This window comes from Anabrus simplex, chromosome 1, assembly GCF_040414725.1.
Source record: "Anabrus simplex isolate iqAnaSimp1 chromosome 1, ASM4041472v1, whole genome shotgun sequence".
NCBI lineage: Eukaryota > Metazoa > Arthropoda > Insecta > Orthoptera > Tettigoniidae > Anabrus > Anabrus simplex.
The window spans coordinates 169036183-169049342 of NC_090265.1; the positions used below are offsets into that span (position 1 = coordinate 169036183).

Genomic DNA, 13160 nt, shown 5'->3' on the forward strand with positions numbered 1-13160 from the left:
TAATGAGGAATGATTTGAAGAAATATCTATTGTTACGATGATATAATAGATGTAATGGAATATTTGAAGGGAAAGGTGAGATTATTGACGCAAACTAGGATCGTATTTGTTTATGATGCAATGACGTTGTTTTACTGTCGAGAATCCATATCCTATGATAGCAATGACGTATTGTAACTTTTACAGAATATTATGGCAGGATAAGTTCATCAAACGAAATCCTTATGAAAAAAAAATGTTTATTAACTTGATCCTTTTGACTTGGTATTTCTACTGTAAAATCGCATTTTCTTAAAAATTGATCATACGTAGGTTAACATGGATGGTTATTACTACTTTAAATAATATACAGTAAATGAATAGATGTTACAAAATATCTTTGAGAATTATATTTCCTACATATTTTATTAATTAGCATGAAATCACAGACTGAATTTGAGACACACTTCACAATCTAATTAGTAGGTTATGTCCAATGATTGATTTATGTTAATGACATAATGTTAGTCATTATTTTAATTTCGAATACCTAGTAGCACATACTTGGTACTGAATAAGAAACTTATCATTTTCCAGAAGCTTAACTTGTAATACTCGTAAAGAAGATGTATAGGTCTTGGCCTAGGAAGAACTAAAAGAATATTGACATTGAGAATAACTAATGTACATAAATAATTGTAATATCTTAACCATTAGTTTCCCATGCAGATATCCATTTATTTTATCACTTTCTTTTATGAATATGAAAGTAACATAATAGTTCATTTCATTTGTGATATAGCAGTGATCTTTAACGATAATTTAAACCTCTATATCAAATGTTAATTAATCGATTTCTGAATTTTAACTGCATAATTTCATTTTCCTTTACCTATATTTTTATATTGTTTGAATAAACAATTAAGATGTATATGAGATATGAAACATTTAGGATGTATATGAGATGTTACTTACAATTTCGAGAGTAATGTAAGGTAAATTGAAATCAAGGTGATTAATTATTAATCTTCTTGCAGCCAAACGATACGTCGGATAGAGACGTCCATCGTGATTAAGGATGGATAAAATATTATTTAGCGTATCGGCGTTTATCTTGATTCCATCTTGATGAACCCTGAGAGACTGGTTGGTATTTCTTTTACGTGACCCAACCTGGACGCATGAAGGGCGTATTATGAATGAAATTACACATTTCACACTCTATAAGGCATTTTAATGGAATCAGAACAGGCACCGTAGTATTTCCTTACAAAACATATTGAGTGTACACTAGTTGCAAATTAGTGAAGTTGTACTTTGACGTCTATGTACCTGCGTAAACTTGAGAAAGCTGCATACAGCTGTCCAAAATGCTGGAGTGGAGATATTTATCCCAAATTTAACATTTTACCCCACGGACCTCTACATTGTGACAATGAAGGCTAAATTTAGAGGAAATGATCTCTATTTAAGAGCGGATCATGTCTCGTGATTAACAAGGGATAAGGGGATAAATGTATTCTGGGAATAAAACACATTCTCTCTGAAGCAGATCCCTTCATAATATTTGTATGAATGAAACAATTATTTGTCCAGTTTCAGTACAATCATTCTCGTTCCGTTGCACAACCCGCTTTGTCAACTTAATTCATCATCGCATTCCACAGAGTGAATTCTAATGTACGTTATATGGTCACCTATCAAACTTGTTAGTTTTTTGGGGAAAGTAGCTACTTTAGAAAATATTGTACTTTCACTTGGATAAAATTAAGAAATAAGAGGATCTCGTACAATAATATTTCAAGTCTGGTTTTGTTGAGTCTCGATAATGCCATTTGGCCTAGTTCTCCGCTGCCTAATTTTAGAAGCTATTCAGTAAAATGATTTGGAGTCATAGAGTAGAATAGCTTTAAAGTGGGGAGGGAGATTGATTAGCTCAGTGCCTTAGCCGTCTGAGATTTGAATGCCTATCAATTCTGGGTTTTCTCACCTCAAAATTCACATGGTGTCAGGATGGACATCCGGCCTTAAAACCCTAGAAAAAACAAAATGAGCCTAGGTGCCCAGCGAACACAGAAAGCATTGTCATAGGGTGAAGAAAGTACATAAAGTAGAATAGTAGAAAATGTTAACGACTGGACAACAGCTGCTCTGTGACAGTGCCAGGCACTGTCGGAAATCTGCCACAAGAAAGATGACCTTTCTATCGAAAGGCAATTCGTTGTTGACTTTGATAATTATGTTGCTTGATGCTTAAAAGATCTTAACATCTAGGTAATCGGCTCGTTATGAATAATAAGTAGCTGATCTACTAATGAAAGAGCGTAATGGGCAGCTATGTTTGCCCAGTCCCGTATTATTAACTTGGCCTGTCTCCTTTCCTCTGCACCTTATGATATCATTCTTATGGTAGATGTAGTGATCTGCGAATTTAGAACCATTATTCTCTCTTTCCTGTGTCTTAACGTTACACACTTCATATTTCTCCAAACGTATCGTTTTAGTTTGAGTTGTTTGACTTTTTTTGCCTTGGTTTACTCTTTTTGTCTTCCTTATGGAATGTTAGTACGTTGGATGGCAAACTCATTTAAAAGTTATTGATTTAACACAAGAAATTCTTACAACCTTTGACGATCCAAGATTGTTCACATAAGACCTCATTCCTTCATGAACGTGATGTTCTCCCGACGGATTTCTGCTGAGTATGGTAGATGTAGCAAAAGCCATGGCGTAAATTCTGCATTCGATCATGTTAGTATAATCTCCTGCACGGTGATAAATATTTGAACAGGAGTCTAGAACAGCCTATTGTATAAAATCCTCCTGTCGTTGCAACAAAGTATTAATATATAATAATGTTATTTGCTTTACGTCCCACTAACTACTTTTTAAGGTCTTCGGAGACGCCGAGGTGCCGGAATTTATTCCCGCAGGAGTTCTTTTACGTGCCAGTAAATCTACCGACACGGGGCTGTCGTATTTGAGCACCTTCAAATTCCACCGGACTGAGCCAGGATCGAACCTGCCAAGTTGGGGTTAGAAGGCCAGCGCCTTAACCGTCTGAGCCACTCAGCCCGGCAACAAAGTATTAGCGTTTAAACCATCTTAAGTATTAATGTTGAAGCCATCATGTTAAACACACATAGAGAGCGTGATATAATATTTTTTTTTTCATTTCCTCCGATTATCTGTGGGACTTAATACAACCTAATGCAAATAGATGGCGATAATGTTATTACGTGCAAGAAAATGCTATTATCAACTCTTTGAAGCGTATCGAGAAAGAACCAAACATACGAAATTCCAGCTCACCAGTACCAACACTCTACTATTGAAGCACCTACAGCGAAGCATCCATGACAAACATTAAATATGCCATACCTCAAAATCACCGAAAGGAGTTTTATCTCGTGCTTATCGATGGAGGTAATGTGTTTTCCTGCACAAGAATGGAAAAATATACAATTAATTCAATTACTAAAAGTAGTATTTTTCGTGAAACGTTTCAAGTACTATGGTCATCATGATTGCATTGTTCATGCAGCCTTTATCTGGTAACCATTTTACTTATTTTACCATTAGGGGATGAAGACATAGATGGGTTAGTCCCCTTTAAACAACAATCTTCTCCACTTTCGGTCTCTCAAATGTTCACTTTTCCCCTTTATACCTGTGGAAGGCCACAGAATGTATGTAGCTCAAACACATGCCTATGCATTTTTGTAGCTGTGTACGTCATCGAGGCGAATATGAAACAATCACTTCGCTGAGAGATATGCATTATTTTTTCCGAAAGTAAAAAATGTTTGGTCGTGAGAGTTACATTGTATGTTCCTTGTAAACAAAAGGTAACAACCTATAGCTGGTACCAATTTCAACTGTTGAAATATCCTCGTTTTCTCAACATCGCCATAAACGACAGAATACGGATTATACATACCGTCTCTGCTGTGCCATAAATGCGAATGTGACAATGCGTCCCTTTCCTTTAAGACTGGTCTCGCCTCCCAGCAAAACATTGATATGCAGTTCATCAGCACAATTCTCGTTGAGTCTTTTCCCTATTACGAGAGTGTAAAGGAAAAGGAACCTTACTGAACTGTACTGTAGGAATGTATGTTAGCGTGGTGTATTTACTCGCTCCTAGAGTGTGATCTATTTTAGGTTCATTTTCCTTTGTACACGCGCATAGCAAAATGAACTTAGCGAAAACTATTCTGATGGACTGCACATCTATATGTGGCTGGGAAGTGTGACCAGTGTTAAAGAACATTGCCACATTTCCAGTTTTGGCACAGCAGCAATGAAATCTTCGCTATTACAGTAAAACTCGTATCTTCCAAAGCTCTTCCTATCCATTATCTTCCTTATGACTGGTCACGTCTCCCAGCCACACATGGATATGCAGTCCATCAGAACAATGTCCGTTGTGTTCTTTTTTCCTATGCCGATGTATGAAGGAAAATGAACCCTACCGTACCGTACCATAGGAAAGTATGTTTGCGTGAAGTATTTACTAACTCCTAGAGTATAATTTTTATAACGTTCATTTTCCTTTACTCGTAAGCATAGGAAAATAAACCCAACGAACATTGTTCTGATGGACTGCATACCCAAATGTGACTGGGAGGCGTGACCAGTCTTAAGGGAAATAATGGATAGGAATAACTTTGTGAGATACGAGGTATTCAATCTAGGCCATCGAAATATGCATACCGAGCTCTATAGCTGCAGTCGCTTAAGTGCGGCTAGTATCCAGTAATCGGTAGGTAGTGGGTTCGAGCCCCACTGTCGGCAGCCCTGAAGATGGTTTTCCGTAGTTTCCCATTTTCACACCAGGCAAATGCCGAGGCTGTACCTTAATTAAGGCCACGGCCGCTTCCTTACACTTTCTAGGCCTTTCCTATCCCATCGTCGCCATAAGAGCTATCTGTGTCGGTGCGACGTAAAGCGATTAGCAAAAAAACAAAAAACGTTTTAATCGTTGAACAGACTGTGGGTTTATAAGGAAACCACACCAGTTTTCTTAAATTTTCTCTGATACCATTGATTTCCTGTAAAATCTGTGGACTATGTATGAAACGACCCTTCATTTTAAACAACTTCTGTTATGAACATAATCTCTCTAACTCTTCACATGACGAAGAAAATTATTACTTTCAGCCGGGTTTCCTATTCTGCATAGAGTGGCCGACAGAATGACAACGAACTTACCTTTTACCATGGCAACGTCACTGAATGCTTCCTGCAAGGAAGAAACATAATATATCTTTCGCCAACATTCCTGTAAACTCGTGTTGTTCCTTGCGTAGAAGGCGAGCGAGACGTCAAGCTGCCATTCTCGGGTTATATGCGGAATAACGTCGGAGGTTATAATCGTCCTCGAATACAACTAAGGGAGGCTGTTAATATTTGAACAGTGCCGTGGAGTGTAGCCCAAAATTTCACAAAGTAAGGATTTTTTCTGGCATCTATATCAATACATTTCTAGGGGTCAACTCAAGACCGTATCAGTGGGTTTTAGCTTTCGTGTCTGTTTGCCTCTTTGCCGGTCTGTTCCACCAACACGGCGAAATGTCTGGATAGATCTCAACCAAACTACATACATTGAGTATACTGATACAGGGGAATGCTTGTATATGCACATGATTTAAAAATTACGGAATAGAATGGGGGTTAAGGGAAACTACAAGAGTTTCTTCCATTTTCTCTTATACTATTAATTTTCTGTAAAATCCGTGCACTACATGTGACACACCCCTTCATGTTAAACAACTTTTGTTTGAGCATCATTTCGCTTTCTCTTCAAATGACGGAGAAAATTACTACTTTGTGCGGGTTTCATGTTCTGCATTGAGTGGCCGACAGACCGACGGAGAACCTACTGGTTACCATGGCAACGTCTCTGGCTGCTTGCCAGGTTAATGTAATTTTATTCAAAATTCATGTAAACTCGTGGTTGTTCCTTGCGAAGAAGGCGAAAGAGGCGACATGCTGCCATTCTACGGGTTACTTGCGGAAATTCGTTGGAGGTTACAATCGTCGTCGAATAGCTCTAAAGGGGCTGTTCATATTTGCACAGTACCGCGGGGTGTAGCCCATGATTTCTCAACATAAGGTGTTTTCTGGCATTTGCTATGAATTTTACAGAATTAAATTCTCTTCTACTTCTGTTTTCCGCTTCAATTCATTACCTCTTTCCAGCCTCTTTAGAAGTAAGTAATAATAAGTCATCCTCTTATCTGTTTACCTAAAAATCTCTACGCATAAATTTCTCTTCTCGTTCTGCCTTCTTACATCCTAACCCACATCATCACAATTTAGTGAGAGACATTTAATTTTACAATAAATTTACTTGGTATTTATATATGCCTATTTGTCCCTTCCAGCTGTCCTCACCTATAACTATTAATTTCATTTTTCTTTACTGTAATACTTTCTTCTTTAATTACTCCGTAGGTATTCCAGTGCTAATTAAGTAACTCGAACACTCTTTGCTTTGAGGAAAAATTCCAAGCTCTTCAAATGTATAACTTTTTGGCCCCGGAACTTGTCGGAATATTGAGGCGATTGCAATGATGGTGCACACCTTCGTTTCGGGATAATTGGTAGCTAAATGGTACCTCATATCACAAAACAGAATACACGATCGAGAGATCTGCAAGTTTAATCCTATGACATATTACCGTACCTCGATCCCTTATACGTTATATAGAGCTGAATTTCTCAATTTTAATTTTGTACTTTTTACACGCATATCTTATCGTTTGGCATACTTATAGGAAAGAATCATCAAGTGTGGTACGCACATTGACACGACCAGTGGTCTTATGTTAGCCAAATTTCGTGATTCCAGCTGCTGCATAATTATCCGTAAAATAATGTAATGTGTGAAAACTGTACCAAATGTCACACTATTTAATGTTTCTAACTCACTCTAACTGATAATTATAGGAGATACGAGAAAATGCCATCAGACAAGCCGTACCGTTTAAAGCAGTAAATCTCTAAATGTAACTCTGCAGTAGGAAATGTGGCCTGCCGTTATCATCGAAATTTCCCCAAAGGTGCACCTTACATCGGAAGAATTTATGGGGTCCTCCCGGCTTTGTTTCACGTATAGTGCTAAGAGACATGCAAATGAATATCGTCGCTGCCGGGACAATACCTCCTATGTGAATATTTTTGCTTAGAACTTTGGCCGGTAAGATCCTGTCATCTAAGGTGCAATATTGTATGCATATTGTCAAGGCATTTTCGCTCTTCATAATGTATGTGCTGCGGGTCAGTATATCTCCTAATATATTATCCCTTTCAGACCTGAAAGAAAACTGGAGGTGTGAATTTTTGTTTGTTCGTCAAGAACTGACTAAAATGCTCCTCAACACACATATTAATAGTTTATTTTACAAAATAAAAACTAACATCCGAAAAACAGGACCCACACAATTGTGCGTATCAAAATTCAAAACCTCGTTGTATCACGTACGATGGTGTAGCTTCACTACGTTCACTAACCAATGTACACACTTCATTGAATATACTCCGGTATTCAGTAAAGCTTCTAGATTAATATAAACGCAGTAAATAAATACTTACTTTCGGCACTACTGCTTCCTGCCATCTCGCCGATCAACTGTGCTTTTTAAACTCTTCTTCCTTCGCCATGGCGGTCAAGCGCATACTAAAATCAATTGAAATACACGCCACGTGTCCTGCACAATCACTGCAGTCCGGTGTAGCGCCGAAAAAACATCAAATACGGTCAGGGATAACTAAAATATGAACCCGCACAATTGTGCGTACTCGGTCTGAAAGGGATCACATAGGAGGTTTTGTCCCGGTAAGACGATATAATCTTACTCACTGCGTGTACAGTAACTTACGTAGGACTCCGTATACAAGGTAGAAAACCGTAGCGAAGCACGTGTATATTTCCTAGTCCATAATGCAGTGTTGTCCTTACAATCTTTATAAATCTCTGGATATAGCCGAATATTTGAACCTCAGATCTCCGAACAATGCAGACGCTCATTCCTGCTGTAAAATGGACTGAGGCACAGGAGTTGAAAATAATCTCTCACAAAATAACCAGATTTCCAATATGTGCATACATATTGACGACTGCAGTGTATTTCTTTTTTGCCACACTTCATTTTCATACCGCTTCCTTTTGGCCATAGGAGTTTTAAGTGTTACATTAAATGGACTAAATTCATTCCAGACGAATATGTATGATCTTGGGGGTTTTCTCAAACAGTGCACCATTCACTGTTTGACTGTCACATGGGATATCGATGGCTTTCTTTAAAAACCTCGTAAGTACGAATACTCTTCCTATCCTTATATTCCTTAAGATTCGTCACGCCTCCCAGGCCCATATTTATATGCAGCTCAAAAGAATAATTTTCGTTATGGTCATTTTCCTCTGCCTATTCGTAAAGGAAAATGAACCTTAAATACATTATGCTGTAGGAGTGTGTAAATTTGCCATGCAATCAACATCCCTACAATACGGTACGTTAAGGTCTATTTTCCTTTAGACATTAGCAAAGGAAAATGAACACAGCGAAAATTATTCTGATGGACTGCATACAAATATATGACCGGGAGGCGTGGCCAGTCTTAAGGGATATAATAGGTAGGAAGAACATTTGGACATACGAGGTTTTAAAAGAAAGCCATCGATGTGTTCTGGAGTGTCACCTGAACAGTTGTAATGTGGATCTCTCAAAGTCATTATATCAACTTACTATACAGGAAATCCTACACATAGGAACTGTTCCTTACAATCTTCAGTAATTTCGTTTCGTAATTTCTGTGTTCTTGAATGTAGCGTCTTCAGCGCAAAATGTGATTAGAAACTTAACAAGAGATCTATCATGAAGTGTCTCAGGTAGCCTAGGCATCACTGAGGAGCTATACTAGTGAAATGGGCAGTGAGGTAGTTTTCTGTTGGCTTTCTCATCAGGCTTGTACGTGCTGTTACACATTAGTCTGCCAAGCCCATCGAAATACAGTACATACACCGACCGACCTTATAGACACACTTCAACATATTGCCTCACAATGACTATTTGTATGTGAAGTTGTGTTATAAGCAATACCCATACATCAGTCGCTCTCAGATCGCCAAAGCCAAGGAAAAGAAAAGGAACAATATTTATCTAGCCCATACCAAGAGTCTGTACACTGTAGCTTACCTGGCCTGGATCTGGGATATAAACCAGTCATTTATATACTGTTCTAAAATCTTAACCCTAATATGAGGAGCAACCAGTTAAACCGTGTAATGTCCATCAATACTAGTTTTTCAGGAGAAGTGAAAAACTGATAGCTCCTGAAGTATTCAATAAATACAATTAGACTTTCATTCACTTCAAATTGATGGTACCTACTTAGAACAGCATAAAATGAATATTTACCCGAAGGAATTCAACAAAGACCAAAATCACTTTTTTTAAACTGGTTCAGAACAAAATTTTATTATAGGAAGAACATTATTGTTGGTTTCTCATTTATTACATTCAGGAATTTTATGAAAGGAAGCTGAGATGAAACACTGTCATTAGTAGACATAAGTTCTGATTCAGTCATCCGTGTGGACAATATACGATTTGTTTTAACCGCTCACTTTCAAGATGTTATATCAATGTTACAGTATACAGATAGATGAAATCAGAATGCGGTAACGCGTAGAGCACAAAAAACATTGCATTAAACTGCATCAAACTCAATTTAGTCCAGAGGTGGACAGTGTATGCTTTCATTGGTTGCTCTTCATACACACTCTTAAAGTAGGGTTGCAGTTATTCAGAATATTCAATCAAAAAACACTCGGCTCGAGATAGAGTGACCGAGCTCGATAGCTGCAGTCCCTTAAGTGCAGCCAGTATCCAGTAATCGGGAGATAGTGCTTTCGAGCTCCACTGTCGGAAGCCCTGAAAATGGTTTTCCGTGTTTTCCCTTTTCACACCAGGCGAATGCCGGGGCTGAACCTTAATTAAGGCCACGGCCGCTTCCTTCCAATTCCTAGGCGTTTCCTATCCCATCGTCGCCATAAGACCTATCTGTGTCGGTGCGACGTAAATCAAATAGCAAAAAAAAAAAAAAAAAAAAAAAAAAAAAGACAGAGAGATAGAGTGATTCATGCGTTCGCAACAAACGTTCTTCAACAAATAATCCGTTTGTCAGTTGTGTTGTTCTCCATATTATTAACAAGAAACTACATTCCTTTACGCCTTCTTCGCGCGTTGTTTTTAACGACAGTGCTCCAAGCTTCCATTTACTAGTTCTACAGCCATACACACACACTTGAGGAATTTCGTCTGGAGAACTTACAAAACACGAAATATTGTCCTGTCTTAGAGCTCAGGTCTCGAACTCGTCATGTGGAGAATGCGAAAGGAATGCTACTGTACTGCATAACAAGGCGTGGTGGTGACGAAGTGGGGGACAGCGTTGTAACATACTTGGCATTCCTTCTTGTAAAACAGTTAGCTATCGCCATTTCTTTAACAGGCAGGTATGTGTACCAAAATAATAAAGTACGTACCTGAAATAGTTCTCAAATGAAATAACTTAGAGCAAACAAAGTGTTAGACATTGAGAAATGTTCATAATAACACATTTTAAGTATTCATATTCCTCTAAATGCAAGTACAAGCTGCTATGTATAGTTTAATCTGCATACTTAGCAATTTCAAACCCATAAGTAATTATTTAAAAATCAGTTTCTTTCTTTATACCATAAACTACATTACAGAGACGCGAGAAGTGCTTCTCGAAACTGAGTAAACTTAGTTAACTGTTACAGATGTATCGTCTGCGTCAACAAGAGGGGCAATAAGTTAGGGTAATATTGTCACTGGTTTCTCATAAAGGCCATTAGAGTTCGATTCCAAGTCAAAGCCTGTAGAAGTTTGATGGTCATGTTTCTGTGATCACGTTAACAACATTCTCCTAAAACTACCATCTTGTCTTTTATTCGTGTAATAGTAATAGGTTTTTACTGTGTACAATCCTAAGTTATTTAATGATAATAATAAGAAGAATAATTGAACCGGGAGGTACACCTCAACTCCGCTCATTCAAAATCTGCGCCTTAATAAACTCCCCTATCGATCAAAAAGTGAAACTAATGACACAACAAGTTGGAACTTTAATCAGAAAATAGCTCCACTGAAATATTAAGTAATTGTTTTGTTGTGGAGTTTCCTAAACTGACTGAACTTCTATTTGTTTTGTTTTGCTACACATCAAGAAGTTCGGACATTTTTCTACAGACGAATCTACTAAAAACTATGATCACGCAATCTGGTTCAATGTGGAAGAACTTATAACTTAAAGAAGTTTTGTACTTCTAGGTTTTCCATAACTGATCTATGTTCATTTATTCTTGGGATGGCAATATTTTCCTTTCTTTCCGCCAATATTGAATCTAGCCAATCACGAATTTTTGTAATTAATTTTCAAACAATCCCGCATTTCTTGTTCACTTTGACTCTGCCAATAAAAATTAAGAGGGTGTGTCCAGATTAGTGTGGAATGCTCTCGAACCTTCCCTAAGAGTTTATAAACTGCGGATTTTCACGTTTTCTGGCCAATTGATCGTCGTCCTTCTAAGTGTGTGTGTTAAGGCAGGAGGCTAGGCAGCCTCTTTCGTCGGCCAGGAGAACATCTAGAAGGTAATGGCCACATAACTTCATTCTTTCTTGCCACCTCCGCATCTTTATTCGAGGGGAAATTCAGAATATTTATTCATGTAACAGTACTTTTCTAAAATGTAACTTATCTTTGGACTAATGTAAAAACTCATAAATCCTTAGCTGTAAATCGGGATAGAGAGTAGGTTACCCTCTCTAGCTCCCCTTCATCTTTGTTTGAGGTGCCTACGTTTTCACAACCTTTCGTTTCTGTAATGTATTAAAGTAATTTCCATGCGAGCTACCTCAGTAAAGTGGAAATATCCCCAGTTTCATCGAACAAGAACCCTGCAGGATTTTATATTTCATTATCTGGAGTGCAGGGTATGCCTCCATTCAGTTTGTGTTTCGGGCCGTTTTACTTAACCTGTTCTTCTTCGCAAAGGGCCTATAGGTTGGGTACGAGATACCCCTGTTTCAGTTTTGTAAGTTGGGCCAAGGAAGGCCAGAGAGTGTAAGATTTTTGATGTTGCCTCCAGTAGGCTGGAAGAAACGGAGAGCATTTTAGCTCTTTTCAAAGTTTTGTAATTGTGAAGGGTGCCTCTGGAAGGCTTGAAACTGTAATTGAGGGAGCAAGTGCTCCTGATTTAGGGGATTTCTGCCCTTGACTTAAGAGTTCCTTTTTTAAGTTTTGTAAACTGGATCCGGTATCTCTGGAATTGTAAACTACGGGCTTTAAGCCCGGAATCTGCAAAGTTCACTGATCTTGGATTTTTCTAGTCTTGTTTCAAGATTGCTTTTGTACCTGATATGCCGTTATGTTCACTAAGTGAAAAAATGTTAAGTTGTTGTTTTCTGAAGAAATATAACCTTCAGTTCAAATTTTAAATTAATTTTGATATTGCCATTCATCCCGGCATCTTCTTTAACCTCTTTCTGCTCCACGGGTACCCCCGTAGCATTAATAATAATAATAATAATAATAATAATAATAATAATAATAATAATAATAATAATAATAATAATAATTTGTACGTGCCGGTGGTGTAGTTGGATAAGCCAGTAGTAAGTCCTTGTACCGCTCAATCTACACTAAGTCGTCGTGTTAAGGCATTTGGCATATTTAAGTTGTGTGGAGAATTTGTATGTGATTGCGTTGTAACCAGTATTGTGCTACAGTACTTCTAGTGGAATATTTTTTTGGATTTTGGATGAATTTATAAGTGATTTGTAATAACTTTACTCTATATGTAAGGGAACATTTTAATCTGTGGAAATTGTGTGTTAAATTTATTTGTTTATAAATATCTTACGGTACTCGTATGCCATTTGTAACAGCCAAGTCCTTTTCTGTTCCTTGTTTTAACGTATTACTTTTATTCTCCTTTCATTGTATTGAAACTCCCTGTTTCTATATAATTTCTTGTAGTGAAATTGTTTCTTTTATTTTGTTGTTGCAATGTAATTTATGTTTAAATTTTACTTGTGTAAGGATATCTCCTAATTGCAATGTATTGGTTAATAATAATAATAATT

The 13160-nt window shown here is 37.5% G+C and overlaps 1 protein-coding gene across 1 annotated transcript in view; it reads right to left on the reverse strand.

The window, feature by feature from the left end:
- Positions 1 to 13160, reverse strand: part of LOC136858951 (neuronal growth regulator 1) — a 347575-nt gene that overhangs the window by 216995 nt on the left and 117420 nt on the right. The window lies entirely within an intron of this gene.